This window comes from Microtus pennsylvanicus, chromosome 9 (assembly GCF_037038515.1).
Source record: "Microtus pennsylvanicus isolate mMicPen1 chromosome 9, mMicPen1.hap1, whole genome shotgun sequence".
Lineage (NCBI taxonomy): Eukaryota > Metazoa > Chordata > Mammalia > Rodentia > Cricetidae > Microtus > Microtus pennsylvanicus.
Genome location: NC_134587.1, coordinates 4,981,704 through 5,008,293, shown reverse-complemented (window position 1 = coordinate 5,008,293; position 26,590 = coordinate 4,981,704). Strand labels below are relative to the sequence as shown.

Sequence of the window (26,590 nt, the reverse complement as noted above, 5' to 3'; positions counted from 1 at the left end):
AGAAAAATCCCTGGATGATTCTGCACCAAGAAGCCTAAGAAACTGGAATTTGGTGCCCCTCGGCAAGGATGATAGCTACAGCTATACAAAGCTTGCTTAGAAAGAAAGGAGCTTTTATGCATTGGCTTACTTCCTTTTATTCCATCCATACCATGCAGTCAGTTGGATGGTGTTGCAAAGATTCAGGGTGGGCGTCTCTTCCTCAGTTGCTGTGCCACACATCAGTCTTCTCTTTGGGCCCCTCACAGACACAGGCAGACGTGTGCTTTACCAGATCCAGAGAAGCACAGCCAAGCGCTGGGCCAAACTCAGGAGTCCAGTCAAAGAGAAGGAAGAGCCGGTAAAGATTATGCCAGGGGAACCCCCAGAGGCAGCTGACCTGAGCTTATGGGAGCTCATGGACTCTGCACTGGCAGCTGGGGAGCCTGCATGGGACCAGCCTAGGCCCTCTGCATGTGATGGCAGTTGTATAGCTTGAGTTGTTTGTGGGGATCCTAGCAGTGAGACTGGGATCTGTCCGGGGCACATGAGCTGGCTTTTTGAAACCCATTCCCTATGGTGGGATGCCTTGCTTAGCCTTGATGCAGGGAGGAGGAGCTTGGTCATGCCTCAGCTTGAGATTCCAGGCTTTGTTAACTCCCCAAGGAAGGCCTTATTGTCTCTGGAGTGGAGGGAGGGTAGGAAGGAGTTGGGGGAGGGGAAGGGAGGTATTTACTGTCACATTGTTTCATCTTTTTTTTTTTTTTTTTGGAGAAATATGGTTTCTAATTGTTGCAGAAAAGTTAATTATAATTTAATTTTTATCACTATCACACCTACACTAGTGGGAAATATGTATCCCAGCACACTTTTTATCTGGGTTTTAGATTGTAAATGAAGGACAATGAGAGATGAAGGCAGAATGATAATCTTAGTTACAATGAAGGGCCATATGGAGTCATAATGATGCAGGATTTTACCTTAAATATTGTGGGGCAAAAGAGGAGAAATATGAACAAGGATGGGGTGGGAGGACTGTCTTAGCATTGGATTGCTTTCTGCTTTTCATTGGATACTGATCCTACAGCAAGACTTATGCTTGATTAGAAGAAATCAATTTTGCAGGTAGTTCCACTGTCCTACCTGGAACATTAAGAAATATGTTTCTTGTGTGGCTCTTGTAGATGTCAGTATATAAATTTCCAATTGACGTGTATCTTCAAGTGTCATATATCGTACGTGCTTTACACTCCACAAGTATCACCAGGCCTCACCAACATACAACTCTCCATAAAAAGGTTCTACAAAAAAAGGAAGTGTATCTGAAAAATCCCTGCTGTGTAGTGACATCACAGTCATTGTATCACTGTGGTGTAATACATTATTAAAATATTTGAGGTGATGCTCCTGTAGAAGAAAGACAACAAAAAACAACGCAAAACAAAACAAAACCCTACTATACTACAAGTCATGAACATGTGACTAGCTCATGAAATTACATACAGTACAGCCTGCAAATTTGGGTGATAACAAATGATCCGTAATAGCATATAAATGTATATGGTATAGCTTTGCTTTTTCTATTTATAAAAGCATGCTCACTGCAGAAAATATTCACATATTATAGATCCTGGAGTCCAGACATCTTGTCTTTACAATTTCTCTTAATTATAACAAGGTCACATTGAATGACTGATTCTAATTGCAGGTTGGTATAAATACACTCCATAATAGCTTCATAATGATTAAATCACATGAAGATGATTCTCAGAACACAGCCCCATCACTGAGTGTCACATAAATGTAAATATTATTGCTCCATGCTTATTGATTCAATGCTGTGTGTAGGTCAACTGAACTTAATTATTGTTTGGTAGACCCTACAAGACCTGAATCAATGCTGAAATAGTAATGATTCACGGATTACTAAAGTGGCTTTTAATGAATAGTATGTTGATGTTATTTAGTATATATTGTTACATTTTTTCAATTATAATGAGACTTTCTGTTCTTTATTAAGTATCTTGAAAATCAGACATAGTGGCTCATGCCTGTAATTCCAGCACTTGGGAAGCCTAGTTGGGAGGGTGACTGACATTTGAAAGCCAGCCTGGGCTGCAGAATGGGAAGACCTTCTCTTAATAAGTCAATAACAGACCAAAAGGACATTGGCCTTTTTCATCTTTTCATCATACAATTATAAAATGCCCTTTAAATGTTATGATTACCAAGCAAAGTTTCCGAAGTATTACAGGAATTTGTATCATTACTTTGTATTTGATATTAATTATAAATATGAATTACTTGTTATTTGGAGTATTTATAATATTTTAAATTATAAGCAAAATTTCTAGGCTGTCTTGCAATCTTAGCTCTTGGGAGGTGAGGTAGGAGACTTGACACTGGCCTTGGTTCCTTGAGGAGTTTCTCAATAGCCTGGCTTACAGAGTCAGAGCTGTCTCAGAAGACAAACAGAACAATGTTTGCAGGACCTGGTTATATGTACCAAGAACCTCAGTGCTCTAACATCCCACACGCACATGCCCACACATGCAAGCACACCCACATACACGTGTTCACATCCACACGAATGCACACCCACACATACGTACGCTCCATACATACACACATATGTAGTCACTCAAGCCAAGCCCGTGGCCCAGAAGCTCAAGCTGAATTTCATTCCAGCATTTAAGAGAAGCCTGGTCTACATAGTGAGACCCTGTCTGGAAACAACAAAACACACCCAAAATAAGCTGAGAGAAAGAGAGAGAGAGAGAGAGAGAGAGAGAGAGAGAGAGAGAGAGAGAGAGAGAGAGAGAGAGAGAGACAGCACACACACTAAGAGGAAGGAGGCACTAGGGGACTATTCTTATTCCCCTGCCTACTGATGAGTAGACCCAAGGCCCACCCCTGATTCTGTCCATGTAATCACCACCAAATCAGATTTATCTCTCTACCAGTTCTTATGTCTGCTACTGCATGTCCTAAGGATCCATTAGTGAGATGAGATGGACTTTTTGAATGGTAGAGCTGGGAGGGTTTGCTAAATGTGTTGCAGACTCTACACAGGTGTAGCTTATACCCTGTTGCCAAATATAAGAGACTATCTGCCGCTGTCATAGCTAAAATGGAAATATACCTAGAAACAGCTAGGGAGCTCAAACATGCTGATGTAGGCAGTATGTTAAATAATTTTTAAAATGTCACAGTTTAGTGTAAAGGGAACTATATACAAGAAAACTAAACTTCAGCCTTCATATTGGTCTTCAATTAAGTGTATTTTGCAGTGTCTAGAAAATAAAATGCCTGCATAAAAGATTATTTAAGCAAATGGATCCAGAGAAGGCGAGTGAAACCAGATTCTCTAAGGAAGGAGATGAAATGATCAGAAATGAGGCAAAATAATACAAAGGTTACTTTTGTTTGGGCATCGTGGGACCTGCACAGCCAAAGTCAACAACAGAAGCTTCTCAGAGTCTCCAAGCTAGCCCAGGATGTAGCACAGTTTTGGTTCTGGGCGTCACTGGACCTTGGGTGAGGAGAAGTCGTCTGGCAGGAATCCCCGGACTTTAGTGTGGTTTGTATTAATCCCCTTCCCCTCTCTGAGCTGTTCTCAAAACTGGTTGGCCAATAGCAGGTCAGAGCCGGTGGTGGCTCTGGAAGGTGAAGGGCAGCTCCTGCAGTGCGCGGCTGGGGATGAGTTAACCAAGCAGATTCTGCGTGGTTCTTCACTTGCCAGCTTAAGGTTGTTGGCAGCACATATTGGAAAGATGATCATTTGCGACATGGGTTACTTTGTTAGGAAATCGGTAGCCAAGAAGTTGGAGTTTCTACTAAATTACATGTTTATTGTTTCTGATATGTCTTTTAGTAATTTGGTAGCAAGATAAACCATTCATTAGATTGAGAGAAAAAACAGGATAGAAACAAATAATCCAATAGCAATGAGGTGATTTTTTTTCTGTCCTATCAAATTATTTTATTCCCCTCATAACTAAGTGACTCCTGATTGCCTCAAACGTGTGTGTGTGTGTGTGTGTGTGTGTGTGTGTATGTGTGTGTGTGTGTGTGTGGTCCCAGGTACCCTCTGTGAGGATCCAGCCCAGCACTGGGTGCACAGAGGCCTCTCAGCATGCCCCTCTAGGTTCCCCCCAGTCTTCTGCTTCAACTTCTCTGCATTGCTTTATTTTGTAAACAATGTGCTAACTGTAGGACCCACCCTGCCTTTAAAGCTGCAGTTCAGGGCTGACATGTGGTTTGTGTTTTCATTTCCTGAAGATCATTTGTTTCCAGGTTCTCATGCTGTTGACTTGTTCAGAGAGCTTTTGGCAGACAACTTAACATGAGGGCTCTGATAAACAAACTGCCATTGAAACCTTTGTTAAGTTATGGTTAAGGTTTGGGGACAAGTGTTTTACTCAGCTTTCACTTCCTATGAGCATTTGAAAAACTGAACAATCAGAATCTAAAGGAATCAAAACAAACAAAAACGTTTATAATTTCCAACAGTCCCTGAATAAGAATAACAAAATTAACATGAGCACAAAGATACGTCATAAATATTTGTGAAGATGTGAAGGCATATGTATGCAATTTAACAGAATGGTAACTTTAATATTGTGAAAGAATGGATTTAAATCCTTGTTTATAGAGATGACAATGGACCAAGTTTTTAGAAACTCATCGCTGTAGTGTTCCTGTGAAAAGGCTACACAAACACTGACATCTTCCTGCTAATTATTGGAACATGAGCCTAACACTTTGACAACAGAAAATAGGAATTTACCTTGCAAGAACCTCAAAGGCAGCAGCTTTGACCCTGTCTTTGGCCAGGGCCAAAAATAACCTTGGTTTTATCCTGGTCAGAGATCAGGAATGCCAGACAGGAGATCTGGTTTCTTGTCATCCTCATCCTCCTGAAGGAACATCCCCGCCTCAGTTACTTGTGAGGGTGTGATCATAAGTCTAGACATCGAACAGCTTTAGAGCCGAATTTCTAGATATCTGTGGGAGAAGTGTGTTCTATCTATTCTCCAACTTCAACTCCTAAGTGATTTTAGCATCTCAACTTTTTTTAAAAAATATTTATTTATTATGTATACAATATTGTGTGTATGTCTACAGGCCAGAAGAGAGCACCAGACGTCATTACAGATGGTTGTGAGCCACCATGTGGTTGCTGGGAATTGAACTCAGGGCCTTTGGAAGAGCAGGCAATGCTCTTAACCACTGAGCCATCTCTCCAGCCCCAGCATCTCAACTTTTGAGGCTGGATGTTACATAGACACATGGGGTTTGTGCTCTTGGAGACCATTGAGGGTGGACCGGTCCTTCATTATCATCTTTTGCTCTGCCTCTTATTTCTCAGGTAACACTAGAAAGAAAAACACCATGTCTGCTTCCCCTTAGACTTTAGATCAAAATCTGCAATCCCTCTAGCCCCGATTGGGAAATGTGACACTGATCTGCATAAAAGACTAGAATGTTATGAACAATTGTCTTCCTTCAAGAGTTCATGCAACCAGCCTTTCCAGTTTCCTGGCAGGAAGTCTATCCTTCTTCCTCTGAATTCTAGCTCAGAAAATCATAGCTGACCTTCTCTCTCTCTCTCTCTCTCTCTCTCTCTCTCTCTCTCTCTCTCTCTCTCTCTCTCTCTCTCTCTCTTCCTCTCCTCACCTCTCCCCACCCCTTTGTCCTTCCTTCTCCCTCCCTTTCTCCCTCCTTTCCCCCACTATCTTCTTCCTTTTTTCCTTCCTTCCTTCTTCCCTCCCTCCCTTCCTTCCTCCCTCCTTCCTTCCCTTCCTTCCTCCTTCCCTCCTTTCCTTTCTTCCTTCCTTCTTGGAGATACTGTCGTAAAGCCATGCAACTGCTAACTGACCTCCCTTGCTGGACATGATAGCCATCTTGGACCCTGACGTTCTCTCTTCTTTTTTCTATCTCCTTAGTCACAGAAGATGCCACAATTTATATCTCCCAACCTCCAAAGTTGCCCTTGAGTTTTCTTCTGTGTCTGTTTTGGAATTATTTTATTAACAAGACTGAGAACTCAGAAAAGAAAACTCTGGTTTACCAGGTAGCAGCCTCACGTTTGAGTATTAATTCCATTAGTTGTTCTGACAGCCCTCATACCTTGCTTGACCTTGGCCTGTCTTCTAAAATACTGGTCCCCCTAAAAGACTACATGAGAGTTTGTATTAATCAATGTGAACTTCATAATACAGTTAATGAGACATTTCACAGTATACTGAGGTCAAACTTTAAAAGGCATCTTTTGATTATTGGAAGTGATACTTTTTTCTTGCTATTTGGGCCATGGATCTCTATTTTCTTTTTCAGTGAGATTTGAAAATTATTTAGCCTGTTCTGTGCTAGGATATTCATTTAGTTGCTGAGAAGACCAGATTATTTATTTAGCTAAGGGTGTATCGAAGATAGAATAGTGGGTAGGTCTAGAGAGAAACACACACACACACACACACACACACACACACACAGAGAGAGAGAGAGAGAGAGAGAGAGAGAGAATGAGAATACAGGAAGTAAATTATATATTGAAATAGAAAATGATTTAGAAGAAAATTCTGGTAGGGTTAAATAATCCCCAGAAACTGGAGAATCCTTCCATCTTGCTCTTCTCTTGTTGTCAGTTCAGGCCATCACCGACTGAGCAGTCTGGGAAGGATTCTACATTGAGCAAATCAGGGGCTGTGCAGCACGCAGCCATCTGCACACAATGTGCCCCAGACGGAGAGGGAGCCTGGGGCAGGTTCAGCTAGAAGGCCACTTAGGATTGCTCTGAGCTCTGTGGTGACATTCTCAGTTGGTTCTGCTCTGTGTCACAGAGAAAGAGAGACGTGGAAGGAGAGGGCCCATGAAGAGATAAAGAATCCTGCCAGAGGAAGGAAGAGAGAAATCTCAGCCCCTGGGAAGGGAAATACCCTGCTTTGTGTGTGTAGTCCAAACTTCAGTTTAAGAAAAGGGAGTTTCCACAGCTTGTTAAGAAAAAATTTTCCAGAAAATTAAGCCTTTATTCTCTCTTATCTCATTTTCACCTTTGCTACCAACCCAAGAGCAATAAAACTCAGAAATCTTATAAAGTATTATGGCCTGTAAAATAGCTCATGAATGTAATATGTTTGGTCTGGGGAAATCTATTTTTATCCATTCCGTGGAACACGGACTACACTGCACTTTCTTCCCAGTGACTTTTGGGAGCTTGCTGGTGAGACAATGGAACACAACCTGCAGCTCCTTTCTGGAGATTGGTGCTGTTGTGACGCCAAGAACACCAGACACACATGGGCTTCCTGTCTCCCGCTTTGCGCTTTCCTCGAGAGTGCTTATGTTTGCTTGTGATACAGTGCATCAAGTTTCATAATTCTGAGCAGCCTTCTGGTATGCAGATTCCCTTCCAAACAGCGCAACCGGAAAAACAGAAGTGTTCCCCCCCAACCCTGTAAAAAATGGGGCTTTCTTAGGTGGCTATGCATTTTGTACAACACAGGTGCCAAGTTTGAGTTTTTAAATGTTCAGATTCCACAGCAAGTGTTAAGATAAATGATCTTTATAATATATGTCTTCCTCTCCCAAGTAGCTCATATTCATTGTGAGTGAATGTCGATTTATCGATGACGTAATAGCCCTATAGTGAGAGCAAAGTCTGGGCTCATTTCACCTCACAAGGTCATTGCTAGAATGTTCAGCGACCTTGATGATTATGATGTTGTTTCTGGCACCTATGGTGGAAATGGCTCAAGTGAAGGGGCTTCATTGTCACAAGATGGCCACAAAGAGCACCTTGTCCTCATACAGGGATACGTCTTCTCAGCATCGTTGCTCCCACTTCCTCTGCATCCAGAATCAGCAGCGTAGTTCTCTCCTGAGCCTTTTGCCCATCTAAGTCAACGAACAGAGAGAAATCATTTTTGGTATATTAAAACCAATTTTCAGTACAGCTTGTCTGCAGCAGGACAAGGTTTTTATTTTGTTTGTTGTGAGCATTATGGTTGTCTTTATACTTTTAGAGGCAAGAGGTTACCAATACACTCTCGCGTGGCCTTGAACTCATGACAATCCTCCTCCCTCAACCTAAGTGTCAGTGTTATGGGAGTGTAAGCCACTATTGCTGGCTTACATTTTGGCTTTGTAGATTATGAACCATCGCTTAAAGTCCCCTGCAGTTTCTTGTTGTTTTAACTGTTGGAAATTTTAGCTTCACACTGTGTAGTGTGAAATGCAGTTATAGCATACCTACTGGGAGACAAGTCCAAAAACACCCTCAGTGTCGCCAGTGTTGAAAGCCTCCTGCTCTTGCTCCATTGGAACACCTACAGATGGAAACATCTCAACCATGCTTTAATTTTTGAAATTTTGGAATTGTGTCTCTTTCAGAGAGTGCCAGCATATGTAACAAAGAAAGATTGGAAGACCACAGTTCCTGCTCTCACATTTGTGGCAATATCAATTAAAATTATCAGTGTAATTCCAGTGCCTGAATACTTATTTGATAAAGAATGTGGTTTTCCAAATCCCATAATTTACTAAAACTATGGGCCAACTTTCAAAGAAAATGATTTAACTTGCAATATTAAAGGAAAGGAAAACCAGCTTGACTCTAAGCATTTTGGAATTCATTCAAGACTCAAACTGTTAAAAAGTGATTCAATCTGTTCGCTGTCCTGGGTTTTCCAGGGATTTTGCACCTGTAGTAAATTGAAAAATCAGGAAAGACTGCATTGCTAGAAGATTTTCCATTAGGATCATTAAATATTTTCTAGAGATTTCTTCTCTTAGAAAGATGGCAGGCACACACTGTTTGTTTCTGTCGAGAAGAAGATAATAACAGCAGCAGAGAAGCAATCATGTTCATGTCAAAGACTCCCGTGTGGATAGCACATGCCTTCACAAGGTTAGCACACTTTGAAAGGGATCTGACATCATGGAAGTTACACGGCCACAGGGATGGGCCAGCAGTCATTAATATGATTAAACCATTCTTACACAAATGCTGCCTAGAATAGAAACAAGTCATCCAGAACCTTAGTGGAGTGAGGTGAGGAATAGAAGTAACTACAAGAGCAAGAGAAAGCAAGGGGCTTCCAAATGATTTTGCTTGAGAGGAATATTAAATTTGAAGAGCTCTGATTATAGAGGGAATATTTAATAACATTAATATTTTCCATTGCTACTCCAAAAATTCAGATATGTACCATGGGATCAGACAAAGACACAAAGAATAATTCTGATTATCCAATTTTATTGTTCAGACTGTATTCAAGAGAGAAATATTGGAAGACGTGACAGGTACATGCCATACCTTCGTCAGAAATAATGTCTCCTTGTGAAGTCTTAATACTCTGAATACACCCCTTAGCGGTAGATCCTAACTGCCTAAAATCAATTTGACCTGCCTTGTCATATCTCACAGGGTCCTTGCCCATCCCAGGACCATAAAGTGGTTTGTGTTTTGAACATATTTCTTTGTTCATAGTTGCTGCCAGCCAGCAGAACAGACTTCTGTGTCTAAAATTGAATGATTGTCAATTTGGAGCTTAGAGAATTGTGCACATTTTTGTAGTGGAGGTCAAAGAGGCCCTTAAACTTATGGATGTATGTCATAGTTGAACTAATTCAGGCCAAGTATTTCAAAATAATATTTTAGATCCTGAACATTTGAAATGACAGAGCTAGGGTGCTGTTGGTAAGGCATCTTTCTCCCCATATGTCAACTGCTTTGCAGGATTTTCACATGACCAGAATTTACTTGAACAAGAACATTAGCTGTATCTTTGGATAATAATTATTTTTGTATTTACATCTTTTACTCCTGAAGCTAGTTCGGTGAGGAAGTGGTGAAGGATCCCAGCAACCCGCAGAAGCAAACCAGGCCTTATTTGTGAGGTTGCAGTGTTTTGAAGGGAGGTTGCCACATTATCTCTGGCTCCAATGAGGGAATTTTGGTAAACATCACAACCAAGGTTGGTGCTGCTTCTGCTGAGGAACTGGCAGGGGGAAAGGGCCCACAAGAGACTGTGTATGCAGATCTCCTCAATGGTTCCTCTGTGATTTTCCTGGCTAGTTAATTTAAAATGATGTGCTGTTCTTGGGAGACGATCTCCAGCCTTATGCTAATGAGATGATACTGTAGAAAACTGGCACTTTTTTAAAAAAAATTATCAAATCTGATTCATGCTGCCCAAATACTCACAGATATGAAGCCATTCCTGGGAACATTTTTAACCTGCCAGCATCAGCATTTCTTTTAGGGGAGGAGTTTATTTATTTTATTCTGTGTCTGGGTGTTTAGCCTGCATGCTTGTATGTGCACCACGTGCGTGTGTGTGCACCACGTACGTGTGTGTGCACCATGTCGTACGTGTGTGTGCACCATGTCGTACGTGTGTGTGCACCATGTCGTACGTGTGTGTGCACCATGTCGTACGTGTGTGTGCACCACGTGCATGCTTCGTGCCTGCAGAGGTCAGAAGAGGGCAACAAATCCGCTGAAACCGGAGTTTACAAATGACTGAGAGCCACCGTGTAGTGCTGGGAATCAAACCCACATCCACGTACGGATAAGTGCTCCTAACCTCTAAGCCAGCTCTCCAGCACCCAGGGCCACACCCTGTAAAACACCAGTGCTCCCTCTTCTGGCAGCTACAAATTACCAGTAACTCTTCAGTTAGGGGCGAGACTTCGCGCCCAACCCCTCCTCCGTGTTTGGATATTGTCTGACTTGAGTGCACGTGAGTCTTTTCATGTCCTCTCAACTACTGCGCTTTCATGTGTATCCAAAAGACACGGTCTCCTTATAGTCATCTACTGTCTCACGCACTTAGAATCCTTCTTCCTTTTCTTCTCTGATGATCCCTGAAACGAAGAAGGAGGCGTGCGATGTCCCTCTAGAGCAGGGCGATCTGCTGTCTCTTATCCTCTGCATTTTGACTAGTTGTGGGTGCTGTACCGTTAATTACCATCTACTCCCAAGAGGAGCTTCTCTGGTGAGCTGTGAGAGAGAGCTGCGCCAATCATGCAGTCATCGGAAGTCTAGTTAAAGCTCTATCCACTCAGCAGAAATAATAGTACAGGTTCTCACCTAGGGCATATAGCCCAGAGGGTTGCACCATATATAACCTCCATCTTGTAGAATGAGTCTTAGATGCAACTGTTAAATGGTTGGTTCTTCCTGCACCATGCATGCCCACTCTTCCACCAGTGGGCCTGTCTTGCCAGGCCAGTCATTATCGCTGGTAGAGTTCCTGTTGATGGCTTTATTTTATCAGTCCTTCTGAAATCCAGTACTGGGGAAAATAAATGAAAGTCAGGATCATCTGTGAAAGCATCGGGCATGCTTTTATTAAGCTCAAGAATACACTGTAGTGCAAACGTTAAAGGAGAATGGGCTGTTAATACAGTACATATTGTGGAGTCTCAACAGAGAGAAGGTAAAAGTGGTCTGAGCTGGAAAGTCTTATCGCCCAGATTTCACCGAGTTCACCTTTGTAACCTGATTTATCACATGTTAGGTAAATCGGGGACTCAGGTGATTCAGTGCATAGACACTTAAATCACAAAGGACAGGTGTGATTGGGCTATCACATGGGAAGCAGAAAGGCATTGCCACAGACATGACTGGATCATATCATTGTCACAGACAGAGGGAGTGACAGTCAGGCTCTGAATGCAGTTAAGCCAACTGATGACTTTTTTGGCTTGCCCAATGTTTAGTTTTATTCTAACTGTGGAAGCAGTTTTCTTTGAATTATCAGCCAGTGTTTAAATATGGGGAGACTGTCCACACTATTTCTAAAGGGTTGACTTCCCTCAAAGAACCCAAAGTTCTGCTCATAACGTCAGACCCGCAGTTCCATGTCAGCAATCAGTAGTGATTATTAGAAGCAGACCACCAGGGCAGGGCACAAGTCCAGCAACTGTGGGAGCCCACGCATGACTCAGTTTCCATCTGGAGTCATTTGACTTAAAGAAGTCATTTGAGTTCAAGCTTGCCTGCTCTGCTTTCTCCTATAACCTTGAGGGCTGTGAGAGACTTCTGATTTAGCCTGTGAGAAAAGAACTCTCTTTCTAGTAGACGGTACACTGCTGACGACAAACCTCAGGAACAGAACATCAAGATAGAAGTGAGGCTGCTTCCGAGCAGCAAGCACATGTTGGAGAGGAGGCTGCACACTCAAGGACAGGGATGGTCTTGTGGTTAGATATTGACTGACTGTCTGTGCTGTGCTTTATTCTGCTCTTGTATATAAGCAAGTTCTGAAATACATGTCTGTGCTTGTGAATTTCGGACAACCTAAAGTGTGGCTGTCGGGAATTGAAGAACGGCGGGCTGTGTCCCCGGCACCCAGCCGCCCGCATGATTAGCTTATGCCTCGAAATAATTACATGGAAACTGTATTCTTTTAAACATTGCCTGGCCCATTAGTTCCAGCCTCTTATTGGCTAGCTCTTACATATTGATCTAACCCATTTTTAATAATCTGTGTAGCCCACGAGGTGGCTTACCAGGAAAGATCTTAACCTGCATCTGTCTGGAGTGGGAGAATATGCCGACTGCTTGACTCAGCTTCTTTCTCCCAGCATTCTGTTCTGTTTACTCCACCCACCTAATTTTGTGTCCTATCAGGGCCAAGCAGTTTTCTTTATTAATTAACCAATGAAACAACAGATAGAAAGATGACCCACCTCCATCAGGGAATATTATCTATCTTCTTTGAGAGAAGGTCTGTCATTGGTCTGGACCTCACCAATTATGCTAGAAGGGCTGGCATGTGAGCCCCAGGGATTCCTGCTGCTGCCTCCCCGGGGGTTGATATTACAAGCTCACGGCACTGTGTCATCATTTTGATGTAGCTTTTGACCAAGCTCAGGTCCTCATTCTTAGCTTTGTCAATACAGCTATAGCCTTGTTTGTGTACTCTTAATGTGTAATGGCGTAAATGAATGCAGACAGATTGTAAAAATATATACAGCTTTAATGGGGAAATACACTTACAGAACCACCATTCCTGCAGAGACCAGGAAAGCAGAAGGGGCGCATGGGCTCCCGCTCTCCCGATTTATAAGTAAACATTCGCCCGAGGCAAACATGCCCCCTACGGGGCTGGACTTATTCCTACATTAATGTGAAGATGCTGAAAGTGTTCCAGCACTCTGTGCCTCTCTTGTCACTATACACTACCCAGGAATCCAGTTCTCTGGCCATGGATGTGCGGTACCCAGGAATCCAGTTCTCTGGCCATGGATGTGCGGTACCCAGGAATCCAGTTCTCTGGCCATGGGTGTGCGGTCCACTTAAGACTGAGCTGCCTTAAGGCAGGAGTCTTGTCAAAGTTACATAGCGTCACCCTCCAGCGCCAGGCACACACATGTTGTACGAGAGATATAAATATTTATTAAACGAGTACAAAATCGGCGTGTATAGCTTTTCCTTTTTCTGATTACTGCACTTCCTCATTCCTCTTGAGCTGGAAAGAGCTAAAGTCAGATGAGTCATGAAGTGTGACTCTAGGGATGGTCACGTGAAGAAACAAATGCACATGTGCACCTCAGCTGGACTTGACATCACCAATTTGAGTAAACACCGAGTCTGCATAAGACTCCTCAAGACATTTATTTTTTTCCTTAAGGAGTCTGTCGCTCTTCCTGTTCAGAAGTGCTTTGCATTTGAGTTTCTTTCTGTCTTGCTTTTCTCGGTCTGTCTTTGATGCTTCACTGATGTTTGCTATAACTTTAAATTCTATGTTCTCTGTGCAGTTTCCAGACCACCCGTGTACAAACCATGAGACGCCTGTATTGTCCACTAGAACACCACAGTAGTAACTAGAATATTTATGGATTTTAGGAGCGTTCCCGCCTTCAAACCCAAGAAAAAATTTTGTCATTTACATTCTCTCTGGTTGTTTCAAATGTAAATATATACTTATATTTTAAAATTTGATAGTGGTTTTTGTTCTATTCTCTCTCATGAGTACTTATTGAAGACACACTGTCATTTACTTGGTGACTTTCTGTTAGTGGGCCTTTGAAACGTTCAACAAGCTACTTGGAATTGTGCTGAAGGGACATGCCTGTTCCTGGTCTGTGCAAACGCTTACCTTGTGTGCATATAGAAGGGGGTTGCTCAGGCCCAGCATATGAAAGCAAGAGGCTCCTTCAGGCTCAAAACTTAAGATGCTATCTTCAAAACTGGATTCAATTTCATACACGTGCAATAGGAATCCATTTGTATTTCCAGATTTTTTTTTAATTTCCAGTAATTTAAAGATGATATTCCAATCAGACTACAACACCACTTTTAAGAGACAGATCAATTTCATTTATTTACTGGACAAATATATTTCTTTCCAGTAAAATGATTCCTCTTTACAATTTACACATGTATCTATTTCATACTGACACTTTTAAGAACTATGTTACAAGTATTTATTGCTTTTGTGGTTGGCTTTGCTATTTTCTTTCTTTTTGAAGAAAAACGCTTCTACTTGTTTTAAGTTTCTTTTTGTACATTAAGCCATGAAATCACTAGGAAAAGACTGAGAAGCTCCCAGTCCCCCCCTTTAGTCCTTACTAACGTCCGGGGCACAGCTAGCCAGAGCTACAGCTCTATTTAACTATTTTTTCCTGATTGTTTTTGTCTCTGCTCTGAAGAGTGTCTATGCACACATTAGGTCTCTGGTTAACACTCTTCCCCTTAAGTTGTTTATTTACAGTGTTGCCCGTGGCATGCTGGGTGATGTTGTGAACTCTGCCAGTTTTGCCGTGGTAACAGTCATGAGCCTTTCCTGTTTTGAACTATACCCATTCCCTTGATGTCTACAAGATCACATTTTGTGTATATTTACATGCTTGTGGCCAAAGGGACAACTTCAACATCCCTAAAAGGCTGAGAGAACATATATCAGGCTCCTCCCCCTTTCCCTATGTGCTTGTCATTTTGACAAATTATTGGCAAAGGGCTGCTGAGGCTGGAGAGGCATTTTCTATTTTCCTTTCATTGTGGCTTAATTTTAATGTGGTCAGTTTATTAGCATCTTCCCTTTATCTTTGTGGGGTGTATGTGTATGTGTGTGTGCGCGCGTGTGTGTGTACACACACACAGACACACACGCTCATGTGCTTGGAGGTCAGAGAAAGACATCAGGTATCTGTTCCTACCATTTACCACCTTCTGTGTTGAGACATGGTCTCTCAGAGAACCTAGAATTTACCTGTTTAACAAAACTAGCCAGTGAGCTTCAAGGAGTCCCTTGTCTCTGCCTCCCCTGCTCTAGGATTGTAGGTGCATCCCACCTCGACATTTTACATGAGTTCTGGAAATCTCAACATGGATCATGCTTGTGGAAAAAGTACTTTACGAACCAAGCCATCTCCCCAGGTCCATCAGAGTAGTTATGTGTGAATTAAATACCTTATAGACAAATATATGAAAAGATTAGTGTATCTATATTCTTAGAAATATACATGTAGTTTTCAAATATTAATTTTATTTATAATTCTAAATCTTGAATTAAGAATACATTATTATAGAATTGGAGATACCAAAATATTAACTACTTTTTAATTGCTAGATAAATTTTTTGTTTGTTTGTTTGTTGTTTCATCGACACTGAGTTTTTCTGTGGTTTTGTAGCCTGCCCTGGAATTAGACTTTGTAGACCAAGCTGGCCTTGAACTACAGAGTTCTAGGATTTAGGATGTGCGCGCCACCACCACCCAGTTATATAAATATTAAAAATGTTTACTTTGTGATTTCAAATTATGTGTATATGCCTGTGTCTGTGTTGGGGTTTTCGCAGTGAGTGAATGTGCCTGCTGAGGCCAGAGGTGTCAAAACCCTGCGGTAATGAAGTAGTTGTGACCACCCAACATATCAGAACCATTAATCCTTTCTAGGAACAGTATGCACTCCTACGTTGGCTCTTTTCTCCAGCCCTATTAATGTTTCTTGAAAGAAAAATTGATGCTGGTATTTCATTATCATTATATTCTATATTTTTTATTACAAAAGTTCCAGTTTTAAAGAACCAACTGACATCTTCACCCCTGACCCAAATATTACATGTTACACACAATGACTGTGTAACTTCTCTAGACACATTGTGTATCTTCATATTTATTTTCCATATATTTATAAGAAGGTAGATAATAGTAAATTTAAAATTTAAAAACCCAGGGCTGGACTGCTGGCTCAGCAGTTAAGAGCACTCACTGCTCTTCCGGAAGATTCATATTCAATTCCCAGCCCCATGCATGGCTGACAACAGTCTGTAAGCCCATGGCCAGGGACTCCAGTGCCCTCTACGGCCTTCGTGAGCACCAGACATGGAAGGAGCCCATAGACACGCATGCAAGACACTCATGCACACAAAAAAATGAAAAAAAAAAACAAAAATAATTTAAAATGTATCAAACCAGTAGTACTCACTGATATAATATCATAACTCAGTCTGTCTGAGCTGTTGCAAAGCTCTTGCCACAGTCCTGTGAATCTACTCACAAGCTGTCAGGGCCCTTGGAAACCAGAGGGGCCGCTGTCCAGTCTCAGGCGTATGGCTGCCTAGCTCTGCATCGTATAGAAAGAACATTTTTAAACTAGGGCGCAGATTCAGTTTTTGAAGAGTGTTCATTTTTCTTTTTAAATGTGTGGAAACACGCAGGCTCTGTCCGCGTTCTCTCAAGTGGGCACTGGATCTTGTGGTCCCAGAACAGAGAAGTGTCTGGCACCTGTTGGGTTTTTTAAACAGGGTCTCACTATGCAGTCTAGGCGGGTGTGGAATTCACAATCCTCATGCCTCCCCTTTCCAAAGCCCGTAAAATCAGGGCCCTCGAAAGAGGGGCTCTTAAATGCAGCCCCAGGAATGAACGACCGGAGGTCTGAGCTCTTGTGCACAACAGGTGTTGACAAAGCGCTGGCTTGTTGGAGAACCACAGTCATCGGCTACTTCTGGGCTGCGCTATTAACACTGATTTTCTAAATATTGCGTACTTGAAATTCAAGCAGGAAATAAACAGGCTTCTCTACTCTAAAATGATGGTGTACGCTTGGATTTATCTTTAAACTGTTGTGTTTTACATAATGATTGAGTTTTACTAATAAATAATATATTTTAAACCTACGTCTATACTATTAAAATAATTTTGGGAAAATTCACCAACATATGTAAGGTGTGTGTGTGTGTGTGTGTGTTGTGTGAGAGAAATGGAGTCTTCTTTACTCAAACTATCATTCTAAAATAAAGTGTTCCTTATAAATTATAATTTTCCTTGATAATTCACATGAGGCTTTTAAAAACTACTTAGAGACTTCCTACATTGGGGGGGGGTATAATTCAAACAAAAATCTGCTTAATAAGGCTATAATAAGATCCCTACAGCTTTATAAGCCAGGTTAAAAAATCCACATTTATTAGTTTCTGAAGATCTATAAATGTATTTTCTCAATATGCGCAGAAGAGAGCAAACTCCCTGTAGTTTACCTCAGCCTCAAACAACGGTGATCTATTGGTCAGCACTACAGCCCTGTGTTCATTACAGGTTTCTTCCCAATACCCCCAGCTGTGTGACCAGCATGCTGCAGTAGTTCCCTTGGGGTCTGGGGAAGGGGGGGAGGGCGTGTCATTCCATAAGGCTCTTATGGGCGTTCTTTGACCACTTGTACTGTGTCTCCAATCCAGCTCTCGGTAGCCCATTCCTTGGCTCTGCTGACGAGTTGGAAAGCACCTTGCCCAGATAATTGTTTCTTGTCATCGCTATTAAAAAGCTCAGGGCTCTTTGTTTGCCAAAAGAAAAAAAAAAAGGATGTGAAAAAGACCTCATTCCATGTTAAAGCAGCCAGAGCGCTGAATCTGATGTCCCCTCCCCAGCTCAGTGTCCGTTGTTTCTGCACACGAACTCTGCAGCATCCACGCAGCTACAGGGATGCGAGTCATTTGGAGGGGAAATCTATTGCTTCAGTGGCGTGGAAGTGTAATCTCAGCCTTGGAAAGCAGACCCAGATGGAGGCCTGGGCAGAAGGTTCAGACATGGTCTTATTTTGTTGGCTTGCAATGGCACCGGTCAGCCTGCAGACCTATTGGTTTTAACAGCGAGCAATGGCAGCTTTGCTGCAAAGCATTCACTTGGCAACAGCCATGGGGTCATCGTGTCTTTTATCTGGGAAAAACAAAGAAAGGCATTACTGGGAAATAGCAAAATATTTGTGGTATACTTGGAATTAAATGGAATCTAAGAGAAAAAAGTATAACCAAACCCCACTCTGTAATGCCGCTGAGGTCATATGGTTTACTCATTTATATTGGCATCAAATTAGTCTTACTTCTTGAATTGTCAGAGGAAGTAATGTGCTGACATTTGTAAGTTATTCTTCTTCTTTTCTCCGTTGGAAAGCAGTCATGTGATAGAAGATTGGACAATGAAGAGAGTTTCCAGCAAAGAGTTCAGACTGATGGTCATCGCATCTTCGGCTCTCTGCAAAAATCCATTTGAGGACCCATGATTTTGCGTGCTCGAAACTGTTTATTTATCCTCAGGAGCAAGGGAAGTGCCTTATACATGCTCATAAAAACCGCTGGAGAAGCCTGCACTGCTGATGCTGACACAAACGGATGGTGATGATCACTCCTGTTACATTTAAGTTAGTGTCTGCAAAGTATCCCTACATCTTCAAAATCAGTTAAGGTATATTTCTCTAGAAGTGTAAAGCTCCAAACCCTGTGGAACACTAGTGGGACTTCATTTACTCAAAACTAATGGGCTCTGATGTTCAAATTTCAAGAAATGAAGTTCATGGTGCAATACTGAGTTCTTTAATTATGTGCACATTTTGTTTTAGTGTTATCTTTACACTTCTCAGGGCCCAGTTATATCCCAGCAGCCATTTCTTGCTTTCCCTTAATAGTTTATCTTTCCTCATGATTTTTATGTCTTCATCAAAAATAGGGGTTATACATAATTTTCTATGAACTTTTTCTAGGGTCAGTCATGGGAACTGGAGTTCAGATACCAGAATCCATTCCAGCAGCTCAGAATCACCTGCAATTCCATCCCCAGAGGATTTGATGCCTTCATCTGGCTTCCTCATGCAACCACACACATGTTCTCAGATACACACGGACACACACACACACTAAGCCTTTAAAACAAAACACTCTATTGCTTCACTTTACAAATATCAACAATTGATCCAATAAATTTTAGTAATATTGAAAATTAAATATTTTTTTACAATGCCTCTCTAAGTTAGAAAATGGGTATCAAGAAGAGTTTTTTTCTGATCTGTTTTATCTATTTCAGTAGTATATTGACTTATTGCAAATCTTAGGGAAGTGTTCAGAAAGACAAAAGAATAAACACTTGAATTCTGATATATTGTACGTATTGACAAATAGATCTTTAAATGTAAAGCCTACAGACCATAAATAATACAACAAGTCCCTTCCCTTCAGGCATTGTTTAGTCAGTAAGCCTTTTTCCTTTTTTTGGTGTGATTACATTTCACAAAACATTGGGGAAGAAAGAGAAAGCTGTAAGACAGACTCAAACTGGAAAAGCACAGCATGAAACCCTGCAAGCTGTCAAGTGCAATGATTTATTAATTTTTCATACACGGTGGCATTCAGGATGTTTTATTTGAAGTTGTAATAAAGGCAAATTCAATGAGACCACTCCTCTGCAGAGATGTTCACAGTTATGCTCTAGCCGAGGACACATGGCTGGGCACTTTTGAAAATATGTAGGTATGATTTGATCCGTGAATTTGGTTATAATAATGATGCCCTCTGGAAAAATGAGGGATGACTTCTTAAGATGAAGATAGGAAAGCTATTTTACAATTAAAACTATAAGAGGAACTATGAGAATCCAGGGGTGTTAGAGTCTCAGTTACTGGGGGGAAAGAGCCATGAATACTAAAACAGAAAATGAAACTATCTCAATACTGACCTTATACCATTCACAAGAATTGGTTCAAAATGGATCACTGGTATGAATGTAAGCCATGAAACTAGGAGGGTCCTAGGAAACAGGGTAGGAGATCATCTAAAAGATCTTGACTGTTGGGATTATCTTTTGGACGCAGGACCAAAGACAGCAATGAAAGAAGGAATTGCTAAAGTAGACTGGAGGGACATGAGGAACATCTCTGGGACTTGTGATAGAAGGATGAGAGAGAGGATAAAGGCAGATGGAGAGAAAGCTTCCAGACAGCACCAGATCAAACCATTATCTGCAATATATAAGAACTAGGAAAATCGTATGATAAGAAAAATAAAAAGCTGGTTAAGATCATGGAAGAGACTTGAACAGACACACCCTGCTGGGATAACGTACAGAGATAACTTGAGAGCTTATAAAAAGATTACCACTGTTACCAGGGTGTACCCTGGCAAGACCACAGTGCCCATGGGTTTGTAAAGGGCTTAGAGAGAAACCACTCTGGTTTTAGGGAATGCCATCTGCTTAATAAAGAATGTGAAAAACTATTTACATAATGGAAGTACATGGACTGTGATTGGTTAGCGCGTACTACCAGGGGCTCTGTGTGGGAGAGGCACTTTAAAGGTGTGGAGAGTGCAGACTGGTCTACAAGCCATGCTCCTTCCGAATCCAGTGTTATACCTTCAGGAGCATGGTGTGCCATGGCTCTAATTCAGAATGAAGTGTGCCAGGTAGGCTGATCAGCTTGTCTCCCACAAAAGACGTTGACTACCGTTAAGAGGCTGGCAATTAAAACAGGTGTGACATGGTACTGGCACAGCCGTTAGGATGGTCAGCATCCCAAACACTAATGGTAAGTCCTGGGGATATGTGAGCCACAGGAGTGGACTAGTGTTTTGGAATGAAGTTTGACAGCCTTTTTTTTTAAAAAACTGTACTCTCATTATAGATCCCATAATAATGTTCCTTGATATTTATCCAAATGAGTTATAATTTGTGTCCACACAGAAATCTGCAGGTGAAAATTGACAGCTGCACCATCCATTATTGACCCAAATTGGAAGCAATTAAGATAGTTAGCAAGTGAGTGGATAAGTAAACCATGGTTCATGGGAAGATACTGGTGGATGTGCTGGGCAGCATCTCTGATTTTGGTTTTTGTGAAGTGCCACACAGATGCTGTGGACCGATCTGGAAAATGCATAATCAAGGACAATAAGAACACCAGTGGTTAATGCTTACAAGGACGGAGAATAAAAACTTACGAATTATGGACACCAAGGAATTGGAGGGTAGGGAACTACACTGCGAGATGCTACAGTCGTGGAGCCATGTCACGGATGTTCAACACTCATAGAATGAAGACAACTCGCACGTAAACTGTGAGTCAGATGGTTGTGCTGAGTCATAGGTTGGATCAGTTGCTACTTCACTGCAGGAGGGTGATTGTGGAGGAAGTCACGTGTCTATGAAGATGGGGAATGATGGGAAATCTCTAAACTGATCTAAGAAAATCGTCCATGTGAAACATGACTAAGGACCTTTAAGGAACAAAAGTGACTTCAGATAGATACCTGCTAGCTTTTGAGTTCACGTGGACCCCTCTCCAGGGAATTGGGCCTCTGATGAAGTCTGCTGTCTGTGGACAGTGTAGAGTGGTCAGGGATATTGGAAACACGCAGGACAGAGTGAGGAGAGCTGTCAGAGAAGCAGCTGCTGGGTGGATGGTCTCGTCTTGATCTGGAAAGATACCACGGAACCTAGCTGATACGGTGGCACCTGATCACAGGCGGCCGGTTGACACTGAAGTCGTGATGTCTGCCCTGCACTTGCTCACAGGATCTGTTTACTTTGCATTTTGTAGCAACTCTGTCTGAGTAGACGGCTGGTAGGCACACGGAAGAGTTAGGCATGCGATAGATGCTGTATAACTTGACAACTGAATGGAGAGGAAGTCAAGAGGTGAGGTTGGCACCAGATGGATAAAGATAAAAGGAGCAACTACAACCAACCACTACTACAAGAAAGAAAACATTTTTTTTCCATTTTTCTAAGGTGCCAAAGCAATTTTAAAAGGATACAAAAGTGAGCTTATTTTAAACTAATCCATGTGTACATGAATAATAGTTGGAGAGAAATAGAAAGTTTTTTTTTTATTCTGAAGTGTGGCATAAGGAAATCTCAGAGTTAAGTCAACTAGATGGGAGATGAAAGTGTCCAGGCATTTCTTAATTGGAAATTTCCTTCTCTCAGCCCCCGAAGAAAATTTCCTTCTGTTGTAGCATCTGTTTGCTGTGGTCCAAGAGTTTCTCCAATTTAATAAACATGTGTGTTGATTGTGACATCTGGGAAGGTTGAGTAGGCAACACACACAAAAGGTGATGTGGTTGGTGACTAACTCCATAAGCTTCAGACATGTTCTTTATACACACATAGGACTAAAGTAATGGTCCACACAATACTTTTTTTGGTCCTTTTTTTTTTTTTTAAAGAAGAAGCCTCCAGTTTATGCAGTATTGGAATTGTGCCTTCCCTAAATCCACTTATCACAATGGGAGTAGAAAAGTTTCGCTTGGTGTGGCGATAGAGCTTAAGAGAAGATTTCTGGGTGTGTCTGTGCGGATTGGCACTTTGTCAACTAGAGGTCTGTATTTCTTTGTTTGCATTTGTCTCCTGTCAAAGGGCACATTTTAACAACCTCTATGCCAAGTACACTGCAAAACTGAGGAAGAAAATGTGTTAGAATTCATGTTTGTAAACAAAGACCATCATAGTAGAGATTTCTGACATCTCTTATGCATTTAAAGAGAAAGACCTGCTGAATTTCTTGCTTTCATCTGAGGGAAAAGATCTTACAATCATTGAAAAAAATAGAAATTCTTGTAAACCTTTTACCTATCAAATTCTTTTAAAACCCTTGTAATTTTGCTATTGTTTTCACTGACTTTCATAAAGACCCCATGTCTCCATGTTCTCTGATTGTTTGCAGAGATCCATCTGATACTCTACAAACATTTTTTTTATTTTGTCACCTTATTTTCTGTTTCCACATTTGGAAATTTAAGAAGTAAACAAAATAACTTTCACTAGTGTTCAGCCAAATGCTCCACAAGAATGTCTTCTGTCCATCGACTTTAAATGAGTGTTCTAATTCTCCTTCCATTGGCTGTGCTTCTCTGTGGACCTGACGTACAGATAATCCTGATGTCACCGGCAGGGGTGGCTTCTATGTGACTTGAGGGTTCTATGTTATGATCAGCCAACAGGTATGCAGGCCATGAGCTTGCTCGCCACCCAGTCTGGAGACTTGGTCTTAGGTTGATTAGTCCTTTCCTTTCCTGATTTTGTGTTCTTGGCGTAATTGGAATTCTCTGAGCTTCAGGGTTGACATAAGGTATTGAGAGAGCTGATGCAAACTGACCTATGGCATCAAAGTTGAGTCGGGAGCTAAGGTTTCCTTTAATGTCCACTATCAAGTTGCTGTTGTAGTCTATCAAGAAGAAGAGTTTTCCAGAGCTCTGAACTCTCCAGTGATCACCCGCATCTCATCAGCTTTGACTGGAATCATGTATTAGCCAGTCTATATCTATCTGTAGCTACAACACCAAGCGTATCAAGGAGCCAAAAGAGGAGAACTGAAAATATATTACCAGAAGATACATGGAGATGCACATCCTAAATTTATGAAAGGGCCATGAACATACTTCTGCCATATTTTAATATGTGGTTTTGCAAAGTGATGCTCTCGGTTTGATTATTATAAAATCAAAATATTAACTCTGAAACACGTTGAAAATACTCTGTGCCACACAATGTCAAATATACAGCCCATATTTTAATTCTTTTATGTAAAAAATAAGAAATCCAATTCATTAGTATGTTAGTTTACATCTGTCTAATAAATTATGAAATTTTATTTATACCAAAAATTATTCTCTCCTATATTTCTTATTATGTATCAGTAAATGTTTGATTATTTACTTACATGCTTATACCCAGACTCATCTAAAAGACTCAGACAATAGGGGCTCACGAGAGTGGAATAAGTTTACGAAGACTTACAACAGACCAACAACTAAAGAGTGATCCTTTTAGACTACCGTGTGGCTTTGTAAGGTCGACACACCTTTTCTTGACTGCCCTATTTTTGTCTGATGAGTCAAATCACAAGTTCTAAGAGTCTCTCCAACAAATTATTTTTTCCACTTACGATTCTTTTTACACCGATTCATCGTTTGCTCCATAACTGACGCTAAAATGATTCATTTTATCAATTACTTTTACCCTGTTCGTTTTGTTACCTTGAGCTAGCTTACAAAATCTTGGGGTGCCACGACTGCATCTTCTGACTGCTTGTTATATACATATTTTTTTCTTCTTTACAGAACAAAGAGCACACAGTAACTGCTTAGAACTTAACGGTGTGACAAAAATCCACTTAAATGTTAACTCTTACAAAGTCTATTTTGGAAAGAAGTTACGGTCAAAAGCAGAGAGCTTTCAACCACTGAGTTTTATGAACGCGAATAAATTAAAAGAAATCTTCAATATGTAAATGGCCAAGGTGCAGCAATTGTCTTTCTATGTAGGTATAGAAAATACAGGAAAACTCTTCATGTGGTAATGGAACTTTTAGCACAGAAGGTGATAGAAAAACCATTGTGTATCAAATATTCATCCAATTAAAACCTGCTAAGCAATGTGCTTTGCTCATTATCTCGCTGAGGAAAGTGGAACCCAGAAGGCTGTTGATATTTCAGCTTGAAGAGGTTATTTTTGTTGTTGTTGTTTAATCAAGTACTAATCAGGAGAGATGCACTTTACAGCAAGAGAGCCAATTTATCTGACATCAAAACCACTCGCGCGGTTGGCCTTGGATGATTATTCTTAGAGCCATGTCTCCTATTTCCAATTAAACGCTACTTCCTGTTATTAGGGTGGTGACAGTAGGCAGGGGTTTAGACCAAGTGTACTTCCCTTCTAAGCGCTACCACACTGATTAAACCTTGTGGTAAACAAGCCGCACTGTAAAAACCTGGCAGAGAGCAACAACAATCACCCTCCAAAACAACAGCCCAAAGGGAAGCTCAGCGTTTTGTGGAGAACTCTGTCTCTCGTAGGCCCGGGATTTATTGCTAGTTTCACTTCCTCTCTGTTGATTCCACTCTAAAGCAGGCTGTTTAATGGCTGCACAGCTCATCTAACAGGAGAGAAACATTCTGCCCTTCAATGTCAGAGCAAAACCTTAGTTCTCGCAGCTGACATTGAGCCATGGGTTCATCCGGAGCCAATTGCTCTGTGCACGAACGGGCTAGGGTAAGGACTGAGATAAATGCCTCCAAATGCCTGAGTTCCTTCCATATATCAGGCTGTGTCTAAGGAGGATTACTGCTTCGGCCAGTGGGGTTCAATCTCTGGGAACTGGTTCAGTCATCTCCTGTACTGTGTCTTTTCGATGTGTTCCACGTTTTCACACATTATCTTCAATAGCGGTAGACTTGAATTACCTTTGCAGAGTACCAGAGGGAAAGGAAAATTCCCAAGGAGCCCTACGTTGTTTATCTAGTTAGGTGAATCCTGTCTGAACCAGATTTTCATCATTTAGAGAGAGAGAAGGGCCTTGATGACCATCTTTAATTATGTAAATGGGGGACAGACCTACTGATTCAGGGACAGTAAATGTCAGAGTATTTGTAACGGGATTGTTCTCCCCATGTAAAAATTTCTATTTGTACAAGTAAGTGTGCTTTGTCAGGGGTTTCTAGGAAAGAAGAGACTCTCTCCACTGTTATATTTTATTCTAAATCTATCAGAACATCAGATTGGTTAAAATGGTTTTCAATGATTTTTACCTAAAGGAGCCTGAGGAGAGGCAGGTGTTGGTTCCTGAGTTATAGGACATCATGAAGAAGGAGTGTTTGCCCTAGTCTAACTGGAAAGTCTCCCTACCGTAACACACAGTTAAAGGACCGTGACCTGCTGGAGAGCAGTGCAAGAACTGGCGCTAGGCACGACTGGACAAAGGCCTCAGGGATGCTCTGAAAAGGACCAGTCAGGTGCAGCGGGCGTGGATGACAGGGACAGCAGACTGGACATGAGTGGGGGAGCTCTTCCTAGCTGGAGGGTCCAGTGCTTTCTTCCCATCCTGCCGTCATCCTTCCCGTGAAAGAAGCCATCAAGGCCACGCCCTGTCCTCTGTGACTTCCATTCATTTTCTTTGTTTGGCTAAGGAAGAATGCGGTTAGAAAGGTTGCCCCTAAAAAAGTTGCCTCTGAATTTCTTTTGTGTTCATCTTGGGGCTTAAGTAATTAACTGAAATATTAAAATAAATGTGAAGTTCATAATATCTCAGGTTGGTGACAGAAGTCTTTTTTTTTAAGCATTTGGTTTTTAATAACTCAAACTTTATAGTCTTTCCAAAAAGTTCTGTTTCCTTTCTCTTGTTTCTTTGATCTTCAGTGATAAATCTTCAAAACACATTGTATTTGGATCATCACATGTGGATTTGGGAAGTGATCGAATATCAAAAATGTAACTGAGGCAGTTGGTGGAGGGGAGGTAGTTGGTCGCATTTCCAGGGGAACGCTGGCTTGAGGACCCTTCCTCAGTCCTCAGACACGCCTCCTTCACCAGATGGCACTGAGCTATCGAATCAAAC

At 41.4% G+C, this 26,590-nt stretch overlaps 1 long non-coding RNA gene across 1 annotated transcript in view; it reads left to right on the top strand.

Moving 5' to 3' along the window:
• Nucleotides 1-20,538, top strand: part of LOC142857112 (uncharacterized) — a 54,982-nt gene extending 34,444 nt beyond the window's left edge. The window contains exons 2-3 of the long non-coding RNA XR_012911765.1: nt 18,388-18,675; nt 20,075-20,538. This is a non-coding gene — a long non-coding RNA (uncharacterized LOC142857112). The remainder of the gene's footprint in view (nt 1-18,387; nt 18,676-20,074) is intronic.
• Nucleotides 20,539-26,590: the final 6,052 nt, after the last annotated feature.